Here is a 10,416-nt window from a genome sequence, read left to right as displayed (position 1 = left end):
AGTAGTTACTGAAAAAACTGTGCACAAAATATTCACAGTTACCATGGAAATAATACAACATTAGTGCTCCCCTTAAATTTGGTTGATTTGAACGAATTAACTGATTTTTCATCAGGTTCAGATGATGATTACATTCCAGATTTGTCCGAACTTGAACCAAGTGAAAGGGATGAAGTCTTACCCGGACCTAGTGACAGGCCTAGGCCTAGTGACACTGTAAGTGATTCTGACAATGATTCTGTGCCTGGACCACGTATTCCTCGTGATCTTAATCCATCTAGACCAATATGGGTCAACGTTTATCCACCTGAACCAGAACTTGATACTGCTTCTAAATTTTGAGTAAGAAATCCAGGCAAAATAAATTGTCCTCCAAAAAATAGTTCACCACTAGAGTATTTCAGTTTGTTTTTTACTTAGGCTATTTGGTCATTGATTGTGAAGGAAACAAATGCATACGCAGCCAAGATACTTAGCACTAAGAGAGATTCAGGTAATCTAAAGGAAAAGTCCCGCATAAGGCGATGGGTTGATGTGACCATACCTGAAATGAAGCGTTTCATAGCAATTACAATTAACATGGGGATGACAGTTAGAAAGAACATAGCTGATTACTGGTCAACTTTAGATTGTGATTATGTCGCATGGTATGGTAAAACAATGTCTTGCAACAGATTTCTCCTCATATCTGCAGTGTTTCACTTGAATGCCTCGAATTCTGTTCCAAAGGGACAACCTGGATATGACCCGTGGCATAAAGTCAGAACATTTCTGGACTCTATCAATCATGCATTTAAAAAATATTTCACACCTTCACAAAACATATCTATCGATGAGAGCATGATAGGTATGAAAAACAGGGTAATATTCATACAATACATGCCCAACAAACTCCACGCCAGGTTTGGGATCAAAAAGTATGAGGTTTGTGATAGCGAGACTGGATACGTTATGCATACAACACTTTATAGTGGAAAAGATTTTCTTGAAGGTCAAGATGGCCCGTTCACACAAAAGGTAGTAATGGAACTGATGACCAAGAGTAATCTTTTAGACAAATATTATCATTTATTCACTGATAATTTTTATACTAAGCTGCCACTAGCCGAAGCCCTCTTTGACCGCAGCACTTTTCTTACCGGTACTGTCAATAAAAATACAAAGGATTTTTATCTACTCATGTCCTACAGGCAAATCTGGGAGTTGCTGCAAATGTGTACTTTAGAAAAGGACCCACCCTTCTTGTAGGGTATAAACAAAAAAAACAAGAAAACCAGTTTACCTTATCACAACTGGATGCCACGCAGAAGAAAAATTGATTCCGTAGCCGGAAAGGCCTGGAGATGCAAAAGAATTTACTTATCCACAAGTACAATCTCTTTATGGGAGGTGTGGATATGAAGGATAAGTCAATATATCATGTGACCTGTACAAAACCTACCAGGCGTTTCTGGAAAAAAATCTTTTTCAATCTTCTAGACATGGCATTATTTGATTCGTAAATATTGTACTAAAAAAATACGGATAACCCAGTGAGCAGGAAAAGATATATGAAGGAGGTTGTTATGGCATTGTCAAAGGAAACTGTTGCTGAACCTCAGGATGTAAACCTACAGGCAGGTGAGACCGGCAAGCACGAGCTAGCGCACTTGCCTAGGAGAGCTACCAGAGTGTGTCCATTATGTGGGAAAAGGAGTTCATGGTTCTGTCCAGGATGCAACGGTGGATCACATATTACGTGCTTTTCTCAGCTCAAGCATTTTTTGGAGACCTTTGAGGGGTGTGAAAAGACCAAAACCACAAGAAGATTGTGGAGAATCCGAGTAAATGTCTTGTAGTGTATATATGTACATAGTGTAAATAGTGAAAAATTATACAAATGTTATGTTTTTTTAGTGTACAGTAAGTTTTTGAACAGTAAAACGTGTAATTTCAACCAACACAGGCTACTATGTACTAACAAAATGTAAGTAAAATAAATAATTGTGTGAGCATGCAAATTCTTATTTTGTCGTTGCTAGGTAACCGCTTGCATAATAAGAGCATAGTAATTCCTTTTTTATTATATCATTATAAAGTTATATATTTTTGTATTCACAATGAAATTACAGATTTTATAGAAATCTCATTTTTTTAGAAAGATATCGAATAAATTATGTTATATACAATGAAAGTAAAAAAACATTTTTTTATTTTAAAATGTATTTTAAATTGTTCTACAGATCTTTCCAAACAAAATGATATATTAAACAACATATTTACCATAATTATTGAATTTTTTATGAATTTTTATTAATGCCCCTGCAAAACCACCAAATATAGGCGACACTGTGGAAAATACTCCCTAGTTTCAATCAGTCGCCGAAGAGCGCGCGCGCGAGTTAGCGGAGTCGGAGTGGTTTCATTAGGTGGGGGGAAAGATGCCATTTTTAGTAGTCACCATGCCGTGGACTGGCGAGCATCGTGGTTTTGTAGTCGAAACGTTCTTTAAAAATAAGGATAGTGTGGTGGCGACCCAGCGTGCATTTCGTAGACGGTTTGGTTTGAATCGTCATGATAGTGTTCCTAATGCTAAAACCATAAGGAAATGGATTACAAGTGTACGGGCGACAGGATCTGCACTGCCTAGAAAACCAGGCGGACAACCAAAGAGTGTGAGGACACCAGAGAACATAATGGCGGTGAGAGCGTCTATTGAACAATCTCCATCGCGCTCTGCGCGGAAACATGCTGCTGCTCTTGGAATGTCGGCCCGAACGGTAAGGCGAATTTTACACTCAGACCTTCATTTAAACCCGTATAAGATGATGGTTGTTCAAGAATTGATGTCAGCAGATTTTGTTAAACGTACAGATGCTTGCAATGCAATACTGGCTTCTTTACAACCCGGCACTATTCTGTAGTCTAGTGATGAGGTACATTTTCACCTCTCGGGCACAGTAAATAAGCAAAACTTTCGTTACTGGGCAGCTGAAAACCCACGTACTCTTCATCAAAAACCTCTTCATTCACCAAAAGTGACTGTGTGGTGTGCTGTGTCCTCCATAGGCATAATTGGCCCCTACTTTTTTGAAGCGGAAGGTGCAACCGTTACTACAGGGTTAGCCAGTGAAACGGGAAGATTTAAATAAGTAACTAATTCTTTAATAAAATTAATTTTATTATTTAATGGTTATAAATATAAAGAAAAAAGGTAGCCATTTACTGTACAATAAGTGGAAAAATTATTTTTCGAATATAACACTTGTCATATGTCCTCCATTGGGATCTATGCACTACTGCAGCCGGGCCTGGAAGTTTCTCATGACATTTTGCAGCATATTGACTAGTATTCCTTCGATTTTGTCCCGAATTCGTTTTTTTAGAGCAGAGATAGTTCTAGGTGGATCGTTCTGAAAAACTCTTGTTTTTAAATAACCCCATAGAAAAAAGTCACAGGCTGTCAAATCTGGAGAGCGAGGGGCCAAGGGATATTCCGCGTTTCGGGAAATGACGCCACCTCGAAGCAATATTCACAGTATTCATAGCAACTCTTGCAGTGTGGCTTGTTGCCCCATCTTGTTGGAACATTGTGTGTTCATTTACTGGAAAACGGGAGAGTTGTGGTGTAAGAAAGTTCTGGAGCATTGCAACGTAACGCACAGAGTTAACAGTCACAGCACTTCCATTGCTATCCTCAAAGAAAAATGTGCCTATGATTCCTCTTGCTGACATTGCGCACCAAATCGTCACTTTTTCAGCATGAAGAGGTGTTTCATCAGGGTTTTCCTCAGACCAGTAGGCTATCTGAAGTTTTGTTTATGAACAAAACCAGAGAAGTGGAAATGCGCCTCATCGCTCATCCACAAGTTGTTTACATGGTCGACATTTTCTTCAAATCTTCTGGCCATTTCCTCACAAAATTGTAATCGTTTCTGATGGTCAGTTGGTTTAGAGATTGCACAATCTGTATTTTGTATGGATGAAAATTTAAATCTTGATGAATCCTTCTCACCGAAGTGTTACTTATTTCAAGGCGTAGAGCAAGTTGTTTGGCAGATCGGCGTGGACTTCTGAGCATTGCCTGTTGAACAGTAGCGATATTTTGAGGGTTCGAACGGTCTTTGCACCCCCACCTCGTTTTTTAAACGTTGATCCAGTTTGTTCAAGGTTGTTTATCCATGAACGAATTGCGTTATCCGAAGGAACAGGCCTGTTCCGCGGTATGTTGAAATGGCGTCAGAAAGCACGTCGCGTTTTCACCAAACTCTCACCATCCGTATAATAAGCTTTAACCGCGTAGCCGCAATGTTCACCCGTCCAACGATCCATCTCAACTAAATGGCGGGACATGCAGGTAGAAAGGAGCCAGCCACTATTATCCCCACCACTCACATTCCAACTGTCAAGGCCTTCTGCAATCTTCCCGTTTCACTGGCTAACCCTTTATGAACGCTGTACGCTATTGTGAGATGTTGGAGAACATTTTCTTCCCCATAATTGAAGAGTATGGTGAGGAAAATAATATGGAAGCCTTTTGGTTTCAACAGGATGGTGCTACGGCTCATACCGCCCGTCGCTCTCACCAACTTCTGCAAGAACGGTTTCCCTGCCGCTTGATCTCATTACGAGGGGATGTTTCATGGCCCCCTCGCTCCCCCGATCTAAGCTCATGCGATTATTTTCTTTGGGGTTACCTCAAATCTGAGGTTTACAAAGTTCGACCAATAACGCCAGATATGCTGCGTAGAGTTTTTGAAAACTTCATTGAACGGCTGAATATGTGCATCGCTCGTCAAGGTCGTCACCTGGACGATATCATTTTTAAAACTTAATAAAAAAATAAATGGCATTGTATGTAGATTTCAGAAATAAAAAGCTTTTGTAATAATCTTGTATGGTTTTTATACAGTTAACCACTCTGCCCCACCCAGTATGATAAGACAGTTGGGGGGTTAACTACTAGACGTAATCACTTGTGAGGTTTTATAAGAACAAAACATTAACTTAGAAGTAATATTTGTAAAGTATAATTTAAGCACAGTGGCTTAAGGGGATTCAGCACCCTTGAAATGGTAAAAAACATATTTTTTTACAAAATTTTTTTTTATAAAATGTTACTTTATTTAGTTATAAACAAGAAAAATATAATAAAAAAAGTCGAATACTTGTTTATTTCATGTGTAATTGGCGTTATTCTAAAGCATTACAAGCCTCACCGCGCGGATGCAAAAGGTAGGCTAGTGCAGTGTTTACTCCATTCCTCCTATGCAGTTGCATCTTGTTATAGTGTTCCATTTTTATTATATTATATACTTGGCTTTGTTTACTTTGAGGTCTATGAGTCACCTGTTTCAAAAATAGCCTATAATAACAAAGTGTAAACAAATGATGTCAGTAGTTCTTCAGTAGATGTCAATGTAATCAGATGTGTTTGAGAGGTTTTTTTATAATAGTTTTTATTAGTGAAACATTATCTACTTGTGTTACAATGGGTAGGAAAAGGCTTGTGATGAGCCAGAAAAATAGGAAGAGTATTATGGAACGGTGGAAACAGGCCCGGCGACAGGGGGGGGCAAGGGGGGCAAATGCATAGGGGCCCGGGGCCACAGGGGGCCCGGGCCGACTAAAATATGTATTTTTATTTTTTTTTTATCATTGCCCATTACCATCGGCCCAGGGCCTGTGCGGTGAAAATATTCAGGAAATAACATGCAATGTTAATTTAAACTACTTTCTCTTTGCTCCGATTTAAACCAATAAAATTGTAAACACTGAGGTGGCGCGAACCGTTGTGGTTGTGGCTGTCAGACGTCGGGCCCGGGGTCCGCATCGGCGCCCAGACGCGAAGGCAGTGACTCTTCTCCACCCCCCTCCCCTCCCGGCCCCTCCCCTCCTTGCTCACTACAAGTTGCAACCTGAGCGTCGGATGACAGTGATACCGACACGATAATAAACTAATGTTTCTTTCAATCTTGCATTTCTATGCTGGTTGCTGGTGGTAATGGTTTTATTAAGTTATCGTGATTGGTTGTTTTGTACACTTCTAGTTTTAGTTTGTTGTCGTGCTTAATTAGGTTTGTTGTTGTTGTTGTTGTTGTAAGGAGATTGAGATTGATTTAACCGTGAATTAAAGAAACATACAGGTGAGTTAGTAAATATTTTTTATCATTTAATTTTAGAAAATAAGTTCCAAATTTCCGAAAAAAAAATTAAAAAACTGAATAAATTTTACCATGGATCCCACATTTGATTGCGGGCCCTGTTACCAGGATCAGGCTCAGGGCCCGCTCCTTCTGTTCACTTGTCATGCTGTAGGGCATAATTAAAACATGAGATTTTTAATTTTAATGTAACGCAGATTTTTATTTTAACTGATGATTATAATATAAACATAATAAAATAAAAATTGTAAAATATATAAAATTAGGGACAGAGCCGGGCCCCCAGGGGCCCAGGCCTGGGACCAGGGGTCCACAGCCCAACCCATGTGGAGCCATGATTTTTACCCCTCATTATAAAATTTGAATTATACAGTAATCAGTTTCATAAAATAAATTAGGCTACAGTTAACTCCCGATTATCCAAGGGCTGGTTAACCTTTAAGACGATCAACAAGGTTCCATAACAGCAAAAAATACAAATAAACTTAATTATTACTGGGCTGCAAAATTTGAGACGTTTGTAATCGTCTTATAAACGTACCTATGTAATAAGACGTGAAATTATAAATGTTACTGACGTTACTTACTGTGTATCTAAATCTAAACTAAAACATATGAGGAGTAGGATGGTTAAAAATTAAAAAAACAAACACATAAATTCGGTTTGCTACTGCTACTGAACGTCGTTTTAAGTTTCAATTAATCAAGTTTATCCTATTAAATCAGAGAGAACGACGGCTCATCGCTCACTCTTTTGTGGTTGTTCACATATGCTTGTATGCAGTATGCACGTTAGCACGTAGAAAATATTATTCAATGACGACATAGTTTGGTATTGTTTCGTGGTTGGCTCGTTGGCTGATATATTGGTTGTTATGACAACCAACTTGAGGCGACGCATCGCATCACTAGTTGCGCAGTTTACGAGAGGGAATGGGGAGTGAGGACAGGATAAACAGAGAGAGAAAACAGGAAGTAAACCCCCAATATGTTGGCAAGACAGGTAAACAATAGAGATCGCTGGGTGAACGTCTTAAAAAACTTGACCTTGGAAATCTGAGTGAGAGCGCAGCAAGCGATACAGTATCCGAAAATAGCTCAATGACTCATCACATCCCCTCACGTGTCCTGTGATTGCACCTGTCGGTTTTTGATTAGTTTAGCCCAGTTTGAGATACATTACTACTTTAAAAAACGCAGCGTTTGATAATTTACATTCCGTATTTATTTTAGCAACTGCTCGGTTTAGGCCTAGTAATCAATACTAATTTTTAATTGTCTAATAGTGTTTTATGATCAATTTGATACATTTTTAAATTTGTATTTTGATATTTAGGTTCTAAAATTCCTATTTCAAATATTATTTTATGATCTGCCCACATCAATTTATTATTCTTGACTAATCCAAGATATTTATTTTTAGGTCCATTCACAGTATTTTATCATCATTTCGCATAAAAAAACACCGTTAATATCTCAAAATGGACACTTACAAACATAAATCTGGTGCTCAAAAACGTAAAGAAAGGCAAAAGAAAATTGAAAGTTCAAATAAAGGATCCAGGACATTATTTGACGTTGGAATCAAAGTAGACGTAGCTACAACTAGTTTCTAACAGCGGCCCTAACGACCCTGGCGCCGCCAGGGAGAAACTTTGCGAAGTTTCTCACAGTTTTCATGAACACCCTATAATACTGAAGACAGCGAAGATCTTGAAAGCTGTAGGCCTAATGCTGATGAAGGAGAAACAATGGTAGATAGCTTTACCTCAGAACCTGATCCTAAAGATGATATTGTTTTGGAAGATCACAATCGTGACATTCTAAATGCTAATGTAGATTCGGGGTTAGGAACTATAATTACCAGTTCAGATTTGGGACTTCTGAAAAACAAGGTGGTGACTGACAGTGTGATTGAGACTTTAGTGAAAATGGGTCCATCTTTGATGCCGTCAGATCTGCCAAGTGATGGAAAAAGAGCGTTTCCAAAAACGGTTCTTTTTTCAAAAAAGGCCGAACGGAGAGAGAGCGTCAGAAGAGATTGGCTTGTATGGAGTGAGACTGCTGAGTCCTTATTTTTGTTTTCCATGTAGACTTTTCAATAATAATAGTGGGGGTGAAAAACACGATTCAAATAAGTCAGTTTTGTTTAAGTAACGATGGATGGAAAAAAGGAATATGGATGGCGGAAGCTTTACAACAAGCTACCTTTGCATGAAACCAGCGCTTCCCACAAAAATTGCTACATCCAATGGAGAGAGTTAGAAAGGAGGCTAAGTGATGGATCAGACATACATTCTCAACTCGACTCAGAACTGGCTTCAAGAACCAAATATTGGAGGGATATATTTCAAAGATTGCTCTCCGTGGTCATGTTCCTTGGAGAGCGAGGATTAGCTCTCAGAGGGACCTCTGAAAAAATTGGGGGATCCCAACAATGGAAACTTTCTGGGTCTGATAGAGCTGTTAGCGGAATATGGACCCTTTACTAAGAGAACATATTGCAAAAGTAAAAAAGGCCCAAGAAGAGGGAAAACGTGTTCAAGCTCATTATCTGTCTAAAGACTCTCAAAATGAATTCATTCAAGTTTGTGGGGAAAGAGTTCGACAGAAGGTATTGGGAAGAAAGGAAGAAAATCAAAAATATTATGCTATTATTGCTGACTCTACCCCCGATGCCTCACATACTGAGCAAACAACGTTGATCTTGAGATATCTCTTAGATTGTGAATCAGAATTTAAAATTTGCGAACGATTTTTAAATTTTGTTGACTGTAACAAAAAAAACTGGAATGGATGTGGCTAAGTTGATTATTAGCGAGCTCAACAAACACTCAATTCCGTTGAAGGAATGCAGAGGCCAGGGGTACGACAATGGATCCAATATGGCTGGAATATACAAAGGTGCCCAAGCCATCATAATGGAGACCAACAATTTGGCTTTTTATAATAACTGTGGCCGCACATAGCCTCAACCTGTGTGGGGTTAATGCTGCTGAATGCTGCGAGGAAGCTACAACATTTTTTGGCATGCTGCAAAAGACGTATAACTTCTTTTCTAGAAGCCCTCAAAGATGGGAGTACTTAGAAAACAGAATAGGCTCTTCTCTGCACAGTATTTCTCAAACGAGATGGTCAGCCGAGTAGATAGTGTGCGCCCTTTCGTAAAGCATTTGCCTCTCATCATCAATGCCCTCAATGATTGTAAAGAACTGAATCTATCTGCAGAATGCAAGACAGATCTGAAAGGGCTATTGAAATATCTACAATCGTTCGAATGTATCATGATGTCGACAATATGGCTAAAGGTGCTTGTTGCAATAGACAACAAAAATAAAGTATTACAAGCCCGATCAACAACTCTAGACGTTGAAGACAAAAAATCTGAATGATTTAATAGAGGAACTAAAAGTACTGAGAGACAGATGGAGCAATCTCTACACTGAGGCCAAGCTAGTGGCAGGCAACATGGCTGAGAGTGTAGATTGCGAAACTGATTTTAAGGAAAAAAGATTAAAGAAAAGAAAGATTTTTCATGACGAAACAAGGGACGGCACGGAAACATCAATTAAAAAACGAAGAGGAACGTTTTAGGATTGATGTCTTCTTCAAGATCTTAGACTCAAGTCTTAGGGGGACTGTCTCAAGAGATTCGAGTTTGCTGGAAAAATCAGCAACCTTTTCCAATGTCTTTGGAAATATATTGAGGAAGACGACAGTTTTATTGAGCAGCAATGTTTGAGTCTGTGTCCAAACATACAAAGAGGATATTGAGATGGAAATTTTTAAATGAATTTAAAACATTTGAAATCGATTCATCGCACTAACTTGGGGGAACAAACTCTTCAACCATTAAGTCTAAAAAACGCTCTAAGGAAGAACAAACTAGATAGTTTATTTCCAAATATCACTACAGCGATCCGGTTGTTCTGTTGCATACCTGTATCTGTCAGCCAAGGGGAGAGGAGCTTCAGTTTGATGAAAAGAATTAAAGTGCAAATCGTTCTACGATGACGCAAGACCGCATGAATGACCTGAGTATTCTAGCCATGGAGTCAGATTTGGCACGTAGTTTGAAATATGACGACATTATAGAAGACTTTGCTGGGAAGAAGGCCCGACGAGTTGTGTTTTAGTCATGTTTAATGTTAGTGAGTAACATAGCCCAATGTTTCTTTATTAATTTTCAATTTATGTTTTGTACAATGTTCATTAGGTTTTGTTCATTTAATTTTTTTAGTTTTGTTCGTTAAGTGATTGTTCAAATGATATT

Source organism: Homalodisca vitripennis, unplaced genomic scaffold, assembly GCF_021130785.1.
Source record: "Homalodisca vitripennis isolate AUS2020 unplaced genomic scaffold, UT_GWSS_2.1 ScUCBcl_3355;HRSCAF=8842, whole genome shotgun sequence".
Taxonomy (NCBI): domain Eukaryota; kingdom Metazoa; phylum Arthropoda; class Insecta; order Hemiptera; family Cicadellidae; genus Homalodisca; species Homalodisca vitripennis.
This window is presented reverse-complemented; position numbering follows the sequence as displayed.